The following is a 13,616-nucleotide window of genomic DNA, read 5'->3' on the forward strand; positions in this document are numbered from 1 at the left end:
TAGCCAGGATATCCTTGAACCTCCAAATGGATACCACTTATTTGCTTCCTTTGGACTTCTCATTACATGAGAAAAATTTACCCTGTTGTATTTAAACCATTGTTATTTGGGTTTTCTGTTACATCAAGTGACTCAAAACCTAATTGTTACAAATTAGTGTTAGAGTTAAAATGAATGCATTAGAAGTGTAAGTTTCTGACCTATCCGACAATATATTTGTTGACTCAACAACCAGTAGGTCTAAATACTTATAGGAGGTTTTTAGACCGACTGTCAACATGTAGTATCCTAAATCCTAAGATATAAGGGCTGGAAATATCATTCCTATGCAAATAGCTTACAGTCTCATGGGGGGACAGAAACATTAATTACAATATGCAATACAAGATAACTACATACGTAAGTAACGCAGTAGTGCCTGCAGAAAAACATAAATGTAAGCAGAAGAGCATTTGCAATTTGATCAAGCTTTCTTAAAATGTTAGTATTTTTGAAGTCAGAGAAATGAATCTCTCTTCTGGAATTTCAGGCACCCTGTGCTTTTTCAATGACACAGTGTAGGTGGTCACTTACTTTTATGTGTCAGCCTTGCTGATCTCACTAATAATTAAAATGAACAGTCTAGGAGACCAGAGATAAAATCCATACCTTGAACTGCTGACAGACTGTCTTTGAAAAGACAAATTGGTTGAAAAGTAATCTGTGGAAAGAAGGGCAAGAAACAACACAGCAAGTTGCCAAGGATTCTACTGACACACAGACTGAAGCAGAAAGCCAAGAGCTATAACAAGGAAGGCAGTAAACAAAAAACTGAAGCTCAGTGGTTGAAAGGCCAGGGTTAGTCGAGTGAGACATCAAAACATCAGCTCACAGTGAGTGAGGGATAGGGAACAAGCCTCCCCAAGAGAGCTCAAAAATAGGCTGCTCTGCTCCTCGCCACAATGTCTGTGAGGAAAGCCAGAAGCAGACCACAATAAGGACTCTATTTATAAAATCATAGAGACTCAAAGGAGTTAAAATAAGAAAATGGTCTTAAAATAAAGCTTAAAATGTATAACCAGTTGATGTTTAAAAAAGACATTGAATGCTCAAAGAACCTGGTTCAAAAAGAGGGTCCAGGGACATTGGCATTGATTTTAGTGATTGGTCTTGTGATTATTTTGGGAACAGATTTTGAATTTAGAAAAGAAAGAGACTCCAGAAAAGGCAAAATCAATGTAGAATAAAATTTTTGGGACTGGACCAAATGCCATTCAGAATTCTTAGGACTTGGGATAAACTACAGAAGGAAATTTGAGCACATTACTGTTTTTTTCTAACTGTGACACATGAATGAAAGGAAAGCTGCCAATGATTCAGGTTTGAATAATAAGGACTGACCATCTCCAGTTTACCACACACTTGAGAGAGCTTTGAATACCAAAAAGGCATCAAGAAATGTTTGAATACCAAAAAGGCATCAAGAAATGTTTGTGCAATCACAAAATATTCCATACTTTTACTCTAACCAGGATTAATGGATTAAGATATGCTTTGATGCAGGACCAGTGCGGTCTGATAGAAAGTTAGAGATACTCTTCTGTGGTACAAGTCCAATCTTCTGGATAAAACAGAGAACAACTAACATAGATAACAGGTGTTTTTTGCTTCTATGATCATATTCTATCTATATTCTTCATTTAATGAGGGGTGCTAATCACAATTAAATTTTAGTGGTTTTCTGAAATTCTTTGCATTTTATATATTTTTTTCTGTCTGAGATATATTAGATTACATATGATATTAAATGTATAATAAAAGTATTGCACATTATCTAAATTATTTTCAATGTAAGACATATAAGTAGTTCATTCATGATTTTTTACTTTGAAAGTGCTATTTCTGAGGCTGCATAATTACTGTATCTTGCATGATGTCAAATGCCATAGAAGAGGAACCTAAATACAATTTAACTTTTCCTTTGTAATTTGATGCTGATCTAGAATGCTTAACTCACCTAAAGTTTTCTTGAAACTTTTCCTTGTAGTGTGTGTGTGTGTGTGTGTGTGTGTGTGTATGTATATATATATATATATATATATATATATATTCATAAAATCAATGAAATATATATATATATATATATATATATATATATATATATATAATTGATTTTTTACAGAGAGGAAGAGAGGGGGATAGAGAGTTAGAAACATCGATGAGAGCGAATCATCGATCAGCTGCCTTTTGCACACCCCCTTCTCGGGATGTGCCTGCAACCAAGGTACATGCCCTTGACGGGAATTGAACCTGGGACCCTTGAATCCGCAGGTCTACGCTCTATCCACTGAACCAAACTGGTTTCGGCTGCTTGTATTTTTTGGCTGCTTTGCTTCATCTGTGAAACAGTAATGTACTTTCAAAGAGGATATTACTTACCAGATTTACTTTCTAGGCATCTAGGAATTAGTAAATATCCATGTTTACCTTATCTGTGTATTCTTTATAATATTTCAGTGTCAGTCTTTCAGAATGAGGAGTTCTGACTTTTTGTACCTTTCTTCACTTATAAATAATGAAATGGTTTATTAATATTATTGTTCTCCATACATTACTTTCTTTGATATTTTTGAAATGTGGCAACAGACAGCACGAGGCAGTATAAGAACACATAAAACAGAATGTTACCAAAAAACCCTTATTGGATATTTAATTGTCATTACTTTTGTAAGAGCCCCCTCTCATCCTGATGATGAATTCTATTCCCCAAATCATACATTCCTGACTTTTATAAAAAAGTGTATGCTTATAGTGAGCTATTAATATTTGATGAATATGACTTTGATGATTACATTAGATTTTTAAAAGAGATCAAGCACATATAATAATCAATAAACAGTTATGAATTTACAAAGGAGTTTGATTTAAATAGTGAGTTTTTTTCCCTAACTTTCTAATATCCTCAAGTTACATAGGGAGAGATTTCTTTTCCTGCCAATAGTTAGCATTTATAGAGAAACCATATGGTTTATTTTAGCCTATGTCAGTCTTCTAAATTCTCTTTTACATACTGTTTCAAGACTAATAACTATTATGATAGCAATCAAGTTCTCTTCAATCATTTATATCTATATTTATATGCTTGGATTAGATCTCATTTTTATGTTGCACAGGCTCTCTAGGTGAGCCCCATGAATACCAGTATATGAGAATATTAAAAAAAAATTCAGTAAATTTGTGCAGAGTGACAGTTGTTATGATGAGATGATTTGTAGAAATGTGGTTAAGGTTCTGTGTTGACTTCATATTAAACATAAGTGCAAAGTATGTGTTATGGGATGAATGTTTATGTTTCCCCAAAGTTCATATGTTGAAATTCTGACTTCCAATATGATGATTTTAGGAGGTAGGGCTTTTAGGAGGTAATCAAGTTTAGATGAAGTTGTGATGGTGGAACACCCATAATGGAATTAGTATTACAAAAGTTATAGCTATAAATAATAGAACAAGAGGAGAGACTAGAGTTCTCTGTGAGGACACAACCAGATTGGACACACTGCAAGCCAGGAAGAGAGCTCTCACTAGGAACCAGATTGGCCAGCACTTTGATCTCAGTTTTCTCAGCCTCCAGAATTCTGAAATAAATATCTCTTTTTAAGCAACCCAGGCTATGATATTTTGTTACAGTCGCCTGAGCAGATTAATTAATACAGCATGAATTAGAAGCCAGGGACAATTTGAAAAATTTCAAATTTTTTTTCAAAGTTGATTCCTAAACTCATATCTTCTTTTAGGTATCAATAAAAAATGATAACCAAATAACCAATAGTGGGCATTACTAAAAAGATGATCTGTTATGAATTAGAATGTTTGGAAGTACAGATTATTTTTTGTAACTAAATTGCAATGTGAAAAACTTGGTTAAAAAGAATGGCTTTTGAATAGTTTTCTAATTATTTGGATCTTTGATCAAAATTGAGTTGAGTTTCCTTTGTGACTCAATCATTGTTGAAAGTTGTCTTCTATTGCTTAATACCAATCATTAATAAATATATTTTTTTTGCATTTGGAAACTTATACTCTGAAGCAGATTTCTCATTCTATAGTACTGTAAAGGTATAAAAATTGAAAATGTATAGTTATTTATTTGTAATGGAACTCTCTAATATTGGTTTTTGCGTGTTTATCATTTGCCACTAATGGAAATCAGAAATTTCCAGATAACTAGAGTTTCCCACTCATATTTTATTTAAAAAAAAAGACTATTTCAATATGCTAAAAGTATTTTTCAGTATTTCAAATTATATTGAAGAGATTAAGATTTTCATCATAATAGTTAGACTGGAGACAGTATGTAAAAGATAATTTAGGAGATTGACATAGGCTAAAATAAACCATGTGATTTTATATATATGTGGAATATAATGAACAAAATAAACAAAATAGACTCAGATACAGAGAACAGACTGACAGTTATCAGAGGGAAGGGGTTTTGGGTCGTGGGTGGAAAAGGTGACAGGATGAAGCAATACAAATAAGTAGTTTGCAGAATAGCCAGAGATGCAGATTGCAGAATGGAGAATAATAAAAACATAATATGCTAATTAGACTGGACAGCCAAACAACCTTCCGGGTGTCATTCCAGACTAAGCTTTGGGGGCTGAGGCAGAGACATTAGCGGAGATCAGGCAGGCAGGCAAAATGGTTAGGGGGTGATCAGGTAGGCAGGCAGGTGAGCGGTTAGAAGCCAGCATCCCAGATTGTGAGATAGGGCTTAAACTGGCAGTCGGAAATCCCCCAAGGGTTCCCAGATTGCAATAGGATTCAGGCTGGGCTGAGAGACCCCTTTCCCCTCATGCATGAATTTCGTGTCCAGGCTTCTAGCTTAGAGATTTCGGGAATGGTGTCAGGTGGGTACTTGGGTCTGCAGGGTAACCACTCTGTAGAACATTTCATAATATTCAACTGTAGAACATTTCATAACATTCAACTGTAGAACATTTCATAATGTTCAGCTGTAGAGTGCATGGTTTCTGGCCACTTTACTGTACATCTAAAACTGGTGCAAAATGGTATTGAATGTAAACTGTGGTTGAGGAAAAAAAAATTGTGTTTGTGTATCTCAAAACAGGTATTGAATTTTTTTTTATGACTTTGAAAGCAATCCATTTTCATCGTAGAATGTTTACAAACTAAAAGAACATTTGGTTTGCTAATTTTGCTACCAAAAACAATGTTGCAACAAATAGCTTTGTACTATAGTTGTGTCTATGTGCAAGTATACCTTAATTTAGAAATTACGTGCATTTATAATTTTGATAGATGCTTCCAAATTTTAAGTTAGACTCATACACATTTCCACTAGCATTATATGAGAACACCCATTTTTTTACACATGCTTCAACACAGTGTTTTCAATTTTTTGAATCTTTACCAATCTGTTGAGGGGAAAAAGGAGATGTTTTCAATATGCTTTCGAATTTTATTTCTCTTATTATGATTGAGAATATTTTCATGTTTAAGAATTATTTATATTTTAATTTTAAGGAATTATTAGTTTATATACTTGCCCGTTTTTTCAGGTACTTTTTTTGGAAAGATTTCGAGTTTTGTACATTGCTTATGATTATTAGTTGCCATTATTTTTTGTAATTTGCTTGTCTTTTGATATTATTCCTATAGGACTTTGCTATTCATTACATTTTTTAAAAGAAATTACTTAAAAAAATGTGTTCAGTGAACAGTATTGCCTCTAGATGAGATTATTTTAAATTTTTTTCATGACTTCCTCTAATAATTTCATGGAGATTAATTACATATACTTAAATCTTTGAGTCATTAAGAATTTATACTGTTGAACTGATGAGGTAAAGTCATAATCAAAGGAAAAAAGAATAGGGTTGGAAGAATAATAAAAGTTAAATACTTGTGAAAGAAAGATGCATCAAAGCAATCAAACTGGCCCTAACATCTTTTATTGAAAAAAAAATCCATCTTTTTGTGTAAATTTGCAATGCCACCTTTTTCATATGTAAATATAGGTGCTAACATTTTTTGCAAAAGAGTTAAGGTGGGTAGAAAAAGAGTTCTTCCAGGAATTTGTAAATAGATTATTCATAGACACCATGATATATACTTACTCCATGGTCACCAAATGATTATTATGAAATGATAATGTTATTTCATAATGTTCAACAAAACTGAATTACGATTCTTGACATATTTTTTGATTTAAAACAAGATGAGTCTTGGCAGTATGTCACACATATGAAAAGTAAATACATTCTCTTCAGAGTGGAAAAAAGTAGTGATGAAATGATCATTTGATGTTCCCCTTATGGTCTGAAAATGTACTTTGTTTTTATTCCTACTTTTAAAGTTTTTTAAAACTAAATATATGGACCAGAATATGGTGTTTTTAAAATGTCACAATTGCACTTGAGGAAAATTTGTGTTCTGCTTTTGTTTGGTGAATTATTTTATAAATTTCAATTAGGGTTGGGTGGTTTAAAGTGATATTCAAGTTATTTCTATACTTAAAATTTCCCTGATTAATTTTTCTATTACTGAGAGAAGAGCGTTAAAGTTTCCAATTCTAATTGTGGATTTTTAATTTTCTCCTTTCAGCTCTATCAGTCTTCATCTGATATATTTTGAAGTTCTTTTGTTAGCTTCTTCTACATTTAGAATTGTTTCATATTCTCAAAGAATTGATCCCTCTATAATTATGTGATGTTTCTTCTCATATCAGATAATTTTTCTTAGTCTTAAAAGTACTTGGAAATTAAAAAGGTTAGGTTACAACAGCTTCTTCTATTTTCTGTTTTCATGGTATACATATCTCCAAGTCCAGTTCTTGTGTCATTAAAAACACTGCTGTAAATGATCACTCTTGTTGCTTATTGTTTTGTATCCTAATTTATATCAGTTCACCTGTAGGCTGTAAAATGTAAGATCAAATATATTTAAGGTTAATTTGGGATTTATTGAAAACTTAAAATACTGTTTCTGCCAAATAGAGTTCATGTTTTGTTTTCTAGAAAAGTAATTTCTTTTTCTTTCTTTTTTAAAAAAATATATTTTATTGATTTTTTATAGAGAGGAAGGGAGAGAGCTAGAGAGCTAGAAATTTCAATGAGATAGAAACATTGACCAGCTGCCTCTTGCACACCCCCTACCAGGCATGTGCCCGCAACCAACGTACATGCCCCTGACCGGAATTGGACCTTTCAGTCTGCAGACCGATGCTCTACCACTGAGCCAAACCGGTTTCAGCTAGAAAAGTAATTTCTATCCAAAGGAATTGCTTATGCTAACATTATTTTCTGTGATGAAAGGGACTTAATTCTCTCTAGTGCATCATTCAAAGTACTTCTCATGACTTTTACCTCATGAGTTTCTATTGAGATTATGTGACAGACACCTTGTTAAAAATAGTTAATTGACAATACATATTTGAGTTGAATTCAGAACAAAAAAGCATCAACTAAAAAAACCAGGTATGTAACTCAGAGGTGGTTTTTAAGTAAACAAGGTCAGTATAAGGTATGGCTGTAACCTTAGTGTGCTTAAAACCTACTTGAAGAACTTGTTAAAATTCAGATTCCCAAATTTCAACTATATTAATCATGGCTGACTGTGCGATAGACTGTTGAATATAAATCTTAACTTTTACCTTAGATTGACTATTCTTTGAAATATACTGCTTAACTGTTCTTATGTTTTAGCAGAAACCAAAGCATCAGGTTAGTTAGAGAATTATTTTAGTCTGAGTACCTGATAGTCTGCCTTGAAGATATGGTGCAATCTCCTGCTGGAATGAAGGCAGTTAATAGCAAGATCTGGAATTTGGCCTTGCATATTTTAATCCCTATTTGGAACTAGATTGGGATTCCTTGACACAGCTCTGCTTCACTTTAGCACTTAACCATGGTTAAATTTTTATTTGTTGCTTGTATTGCTTTCTCTACCTCCAGACTATACATTCCTTGAGATTGAGGTGCTGTTCTACTTCTAGCTCTTAGCACAGTTACTTAATTCACATGAGAAGAACCAATGAAAGGGCTGTGACTCTAAAGCGGTGTCACTAAAGGGGTTTTTTGATGAATAAAAGTGGATTTTGGAGTTCTCCAAATCACCCTCACTTTATAGTGTTTTTCCTTTGGGAAGTAGTCATTTAATGTCCATATTATACACGAGCCAAATGAAATAATATGTTTTTTCAAAGGTTTTGTTTTAAAAAGGGCAAAATTTGAGGTGAGTGGGAACATGTCTAATAAGTGAATCTGAAAACATTTTATTTTAGTCATTTGTTCAAAAATAGTTATTGAATACCTATAATATGTAAAGAACCATATATTAATAGGTAGAAACAATGGTCTCTATGTTTTTGAAACTTACAGTGTTTGTGGAAGAAAGACAGCCAAATGAGTAATTAAAACAAAACCTGTGCTATCCACAACAATGGCATGTCTGAAATGGTTAGCACAGAACCAAGGGTTTGTGTTTGTGGCACAGAGAAGACTGAGATGCCATCATTGTACCTTTCGATGAAAACAAAATGTGTGCACTCATTAATCATAGCAATAAGTACATTTCTGTTATTTTGGTTTTCCAATCCACTGAAAGATGCTTAAAGTCTAGGATTCTGTCTTCATGCAAAGTATTCTTTACAATTCACTGCAATATTCTGAACATAGTGGACCTTCAATAAAAAATGCTGACATTCTTTCTGCCTTCTCCTGGATGTGCTTAGATTAATGTCAGTGGATTCGATAAAGGTATCTGGATACTTACAGGGGCATTGAACAATTGAGAATTGACATACAATTTTTCTCTCTACTCATTCTCACTTGTCCAGTCATTCTGGATGTTTTTAAACAATCCATTCCGGAGTGGATGTCAGTACAGTTACCCCTTGGAAGGGGCATAACAAGATGCACTGGAAGCCACTGCACAGTACTCTGTTAAAAAAAACAACAACTCTCTTTTGCAATTTTGAGTGTTTCTGAAATTTAAATTTCTAATTAGGCCTTTTCTATGTTCTGAGAAATGCGTAGGTTCAAAGAGTTATTCAAATGTCTCATACAAAGTGAGATCTGAAGCTTAGGGGGAAACATGTTTGAAGAGGGTCTGGATAGGGTGACACTCAAACTCTTCTCAATAGCAAAGCTCCAATCTACTGATATGATTAGAGAATCTGGCCTCTTTCAGCTGCCCCAGTTTGAGGCTTGCTTTTTCCTCATCTTCTTGTTTTTCTTTAAATTTCACTGAGCCTGACTCTACAACCCGACTGTAAGCCCTTAGTGCTATTTTTGCTTTAACTTCATCAGTTTTCCTTAAGAGGGGAAAGTATTTCAGAAAGTGCTATATACTTTGTGACCTAGAATTATGCCTTGACTATATAATTATTCAGAATGTTTAGAGCCCTAGTTAGTGAATTAAAGTTGCCTAATTAAAGAATATCAGAAGAACATGTACAGTGAAAACTTTGATACTGAGTTTATTCAGCTTGTCATGGAGAGGTCATAGATTTAGGGGACTGATGAGGGAAATGTGAACCTAGGCTTGACTATTTGCATTGTAGCTGTATTTAATCTGCAGTCCCAATTTCTGCATCAACACAAAGAGGATAATGATTCTACCTGTACCTCAAAGTGTTGTTAGAATGGAATACAATAATTCATGCAAATCACATAGCAGAATGCCTGGCTCTTGGTAAATATTTAAATAAGTATTGGTTCCTTTCTTATATATTTTCCGGGGTATAAGACGACTTTTGAAACGGAAAAAAAGTCAACCGAAAATCAGGGGCAAAAGACCAAAATTGCACAAAAATTACCTGCAGATCTTGACGGCAAAGTAAGTCTTTTCTTTGAAGTGGGGGATAGTCTTATATAGTGAATATAGGCCTAAACCTATGTTTAAACTGTAAAATTAGGGGTCGTCTTATACACCGGAAAATGCGGTACTCTTTCTGTTGTCCATCTATACACATACCCAACAAAATAGACTCTAGCAAAGAATGGTAACATGTTATTCTTTAATCACTTATTCTATATAATTGAGGTTTAATTGCTTTTCCTCAATAACCCTTTTTCGTGTCTGGTTCTTCTTTTAACTTCTTATGAGCTGTTGTTTGAGATGAGGTTGAATCATTCTTTGTCTCTATACAATAAATATAAAAGGCAAAATGAAGCAAAATCCTGAATCTACCACCCACTTTTATTTATTTACTTTTAAAATTTTATTTATTTTTAATTATTTATTTTTAAAATTGATTTAGGAAGGGAGAGGGAGAAAGAGACAGAAACATCAATGATGAGAGAGAATCATTGATCAGCTGCCTCCTACATGCTTCCTACTGGGGATTAAGCCTGCAACCTGGGCATGTGCCCTTGACTAGAATCAGTCTGCAGGCCCATGCTCTTTCCACTGAGCCAAACCAGTGAGGGCAACCACCCACTTTTAAAAGGCTCACAAACAAGCTCCAAGGCCTTCAGAGGAGGATGTCAGTAAGTTGTGACAAAACTGCAACTTCTAGTTCTTGCCCATATGCAGCCAGTGTTACAATGGAAACAACATCATTAAAATGTCCATACTACCCAAAGAAATCTAAAGATTCAGTGCAATCCCTATTAAAATATTGACAATATTTCACAGATATAGAAAAAAAATCTCCAAAAATTTATATGGAACAAAAAAAAAGACTCCTAATAGCCACATAATTCTTGAGAAGGAACAAAGTTGGAGGGATCACAATAGCAGATATCAAGTTATACAAAAAGCCACTGTAATCAAAGCAGCCTGGTACAGGCACAAGAACAGGCATATAGATCAACAGAGACCCTAGAAATAGACCCACGCCATTATACTCAATATTTGACAAATGAGGCAAGAACATACCAGTACATTGGAGTAAAGACAGTCTCTTTAATAAATGGTGTTCAGAAAATTAGAAAGATACATGCAAAAAAAATGAAACTAGACCACCAATTTATACCAGACACAAGAATAAACTCAAAATGGATAAAATACTTAAAAATATAAGTCATGAAACCATAAAAGTCTTTGAAGAAATCATAGGCAGCAAAATTAATTCATCTCTCATAGCAATATGTTTATGGATATATCTCTTAGGCCCTAGGCTAGGACCTAGGGTTAAGGAAACTAAGGAGAAAATAAACAATTGGGACTACATCCAATAAATATTTATTTTACAAATAAAAATATAGGATACCTGATTAAATTTGAATATTACATAAATAATGAATAAATTTTTAGTATAAATGTATCTAAAATATTTTATCTAGCAACCCTCTTTTAGAGGGCAACATGACATTTTTTTCAATGAATCTCTGGCTAAATTTGCCCTTTTTCGCTGGATGTGTAAGGAATAGAGAGTGAAAATATTATCATCACAGTTCAGATCTACTCAGAGGCCTGACTTCAGGGGCTTTGCCAAGATTATCAAGTGCCAGAATCCATTGAATCATAAAGGGACCTCTACATGACACCTGGGCAGTTTCTTCATTATAGGAACAAAATGGATGATTTGCCATTTCTCTAAGACAGAACATAATGAAATAGAAAGTTATTTGCCACACATATGATTACTGATTCAAAACCATGTAAAAGTAATCCTTCCAATGCACATAGGAATGGAAGGTAGACTACTCCAGGTACCTTTTTATCTTTGGATAGGCTTTTCTGTAAGCCTAATTTAAACCCTGCCAGAATTCCCCTCAGGTATAGGACTTCACAGTTTTATAGGACTAAGTTTTTAAGCTCATCAGTCTCTAAAGTTCCACTAATTTTACTACAGATAGTTCTGGGGATAATTTAAGCAAGTCCCATAGCCCTCTAATTTCCTTTTCTAAAACTTCTCTACAGAATAACTCAAGCATGAGACACTTTAAATGTGACAGCCTAGTTTTCAGCCTCTCCTGTGGTTAGAAACTCTTGTGGCTCATCTTTGGTGAGCTAACTCAAAGTAGGAATCCCTCAACTGGATTGCAGAACTAGAATTCATTCTTTGTTTCTTTAAATACATATATAAAATGACAGTAATGTTGGAGGTGTTGATGACTTGACTTATAATTAGACTTGTGCGCCCCAAAAGGCCATGTATAAAAACCTGGAAACTTATTATGTTTGATTTTCTCAACATCAGCACTTACATAAGAACAGTGTTCATTTGACATTTTATGAAAGAAGCCATAGAAACTAGCTAAGCAAGTATGATCTTGTCAATTGAAGACACCTTCAAAGATGTGTTCTATACATTCAACCTAAATCCCTTGTCTGGTCCTGTATATCTCCTTTAGACAACTACACCCAGGTAACATGCAGTCTAAACAACTTATTACAACCCTAACAATTGCATTGGCCCTTCAGACTGACACATGTGCCTGGTTTGTTCTATTCACACAAATGGAAACCACCTCAGACTGATCATTCATTCATTATAGAGGTAACTTCTCTGATGGTTGCTGTCTCTCAAATGGTCCTCTTTAAAGTAGCAACAAATGGTCTCTAGGAAAGGGCTGTTTCTATTGACATTGTGCCTGGAGCTCACTTTTCTGAGAGTAAATATATCTGTTCTAAGCTTTAAAGTTCTATGCATGCAAATGGATACATGAATTTTGTATAAGTCCCTTGATCTTCCTGGCAAAGATGCCAATACTTCCGTGATTAGTATTAGGTACTTAATTTGAGGCCTCTGTTGTTCCTCATTCTTCTCACACACTAATTTTATTGTAATCTGTAAGATGGGGTGGGGAAAATTAGCAACATCATTAAACTAAATTAGTGAGGTGAATCTAACTCTTTGATAATGAATCAATGAATGTTAAAGAGAGCATTTAAGATGTAGTTTAGGTGAATGTTAAAGAGAGCATTTAAGATCTACTTATTTGGGTTATGCAGTCCCATTGGAGGTTGCCAATGCCTAATGAATCATATTCTCCTTGGCTTCCTGCAGTTCAGAATGGGAGTAATTGACTTTGAGAATATCTTGCAAAAGTACCTGGTTCAAATAATAGCAAAGTAACTTCAAAGACATCTACTCTGGGGCAGTGTAGACCCCTTATTATATTTTTGGTTAGCATCTGAAGATCAACGTCTTAGGCAGTCTAGCTGAGAATCTGGAAGGTTCTAAGCAAAGTATTTACCATTCTAAAGGATCCCTAGTCTTTCAAGGACACAAGAGGAATTCTTTTTTTCTTTTTTTTAAATTATATTTTATTGATTTTTCACAGAGAGGAAGAGAGAGGGACAGAGAGCTAGAAACATCAATGAGAGAGAAACATTAATCAGCTGCCTCTTGCACACCCCCCACTGGGGATGTGCTCACAACCAAGGTACATGCCCCTGACCGGAATCGAACCTGGGACCCTTCAGTCCGCAGGCCAACACTCCATCCCTTGAGCCACACCGGTTTCGGCAGACAAGAGGAATTCTTACTACAGGTGCTGAAACCTAATTCTGGAAATTAATCAGTCATGATTCCTTGGATCTTCCTGATACCTACAATATTTGGGGGATTTAAGATACTCTTTGTCTCTGTACCCATTTGAACTATGTTATATTATTTCCTCAGTATATACTAAATGCAGAATTGAAAATAGCTGTTAATT

The sequence above is a fragment of the Pipistrellus hanaki genome, assembly GCF_964339955.1.
Source record: "Pipistrellus hanaki genome assembly, chromosome: 1".
Lineage (NCBI taxonomy): Eukaryota > Metazoa > Chordata > Mammalia > Chiroptera > Vespertilionidae > Pipistrellus > Pipistrellus hanaki.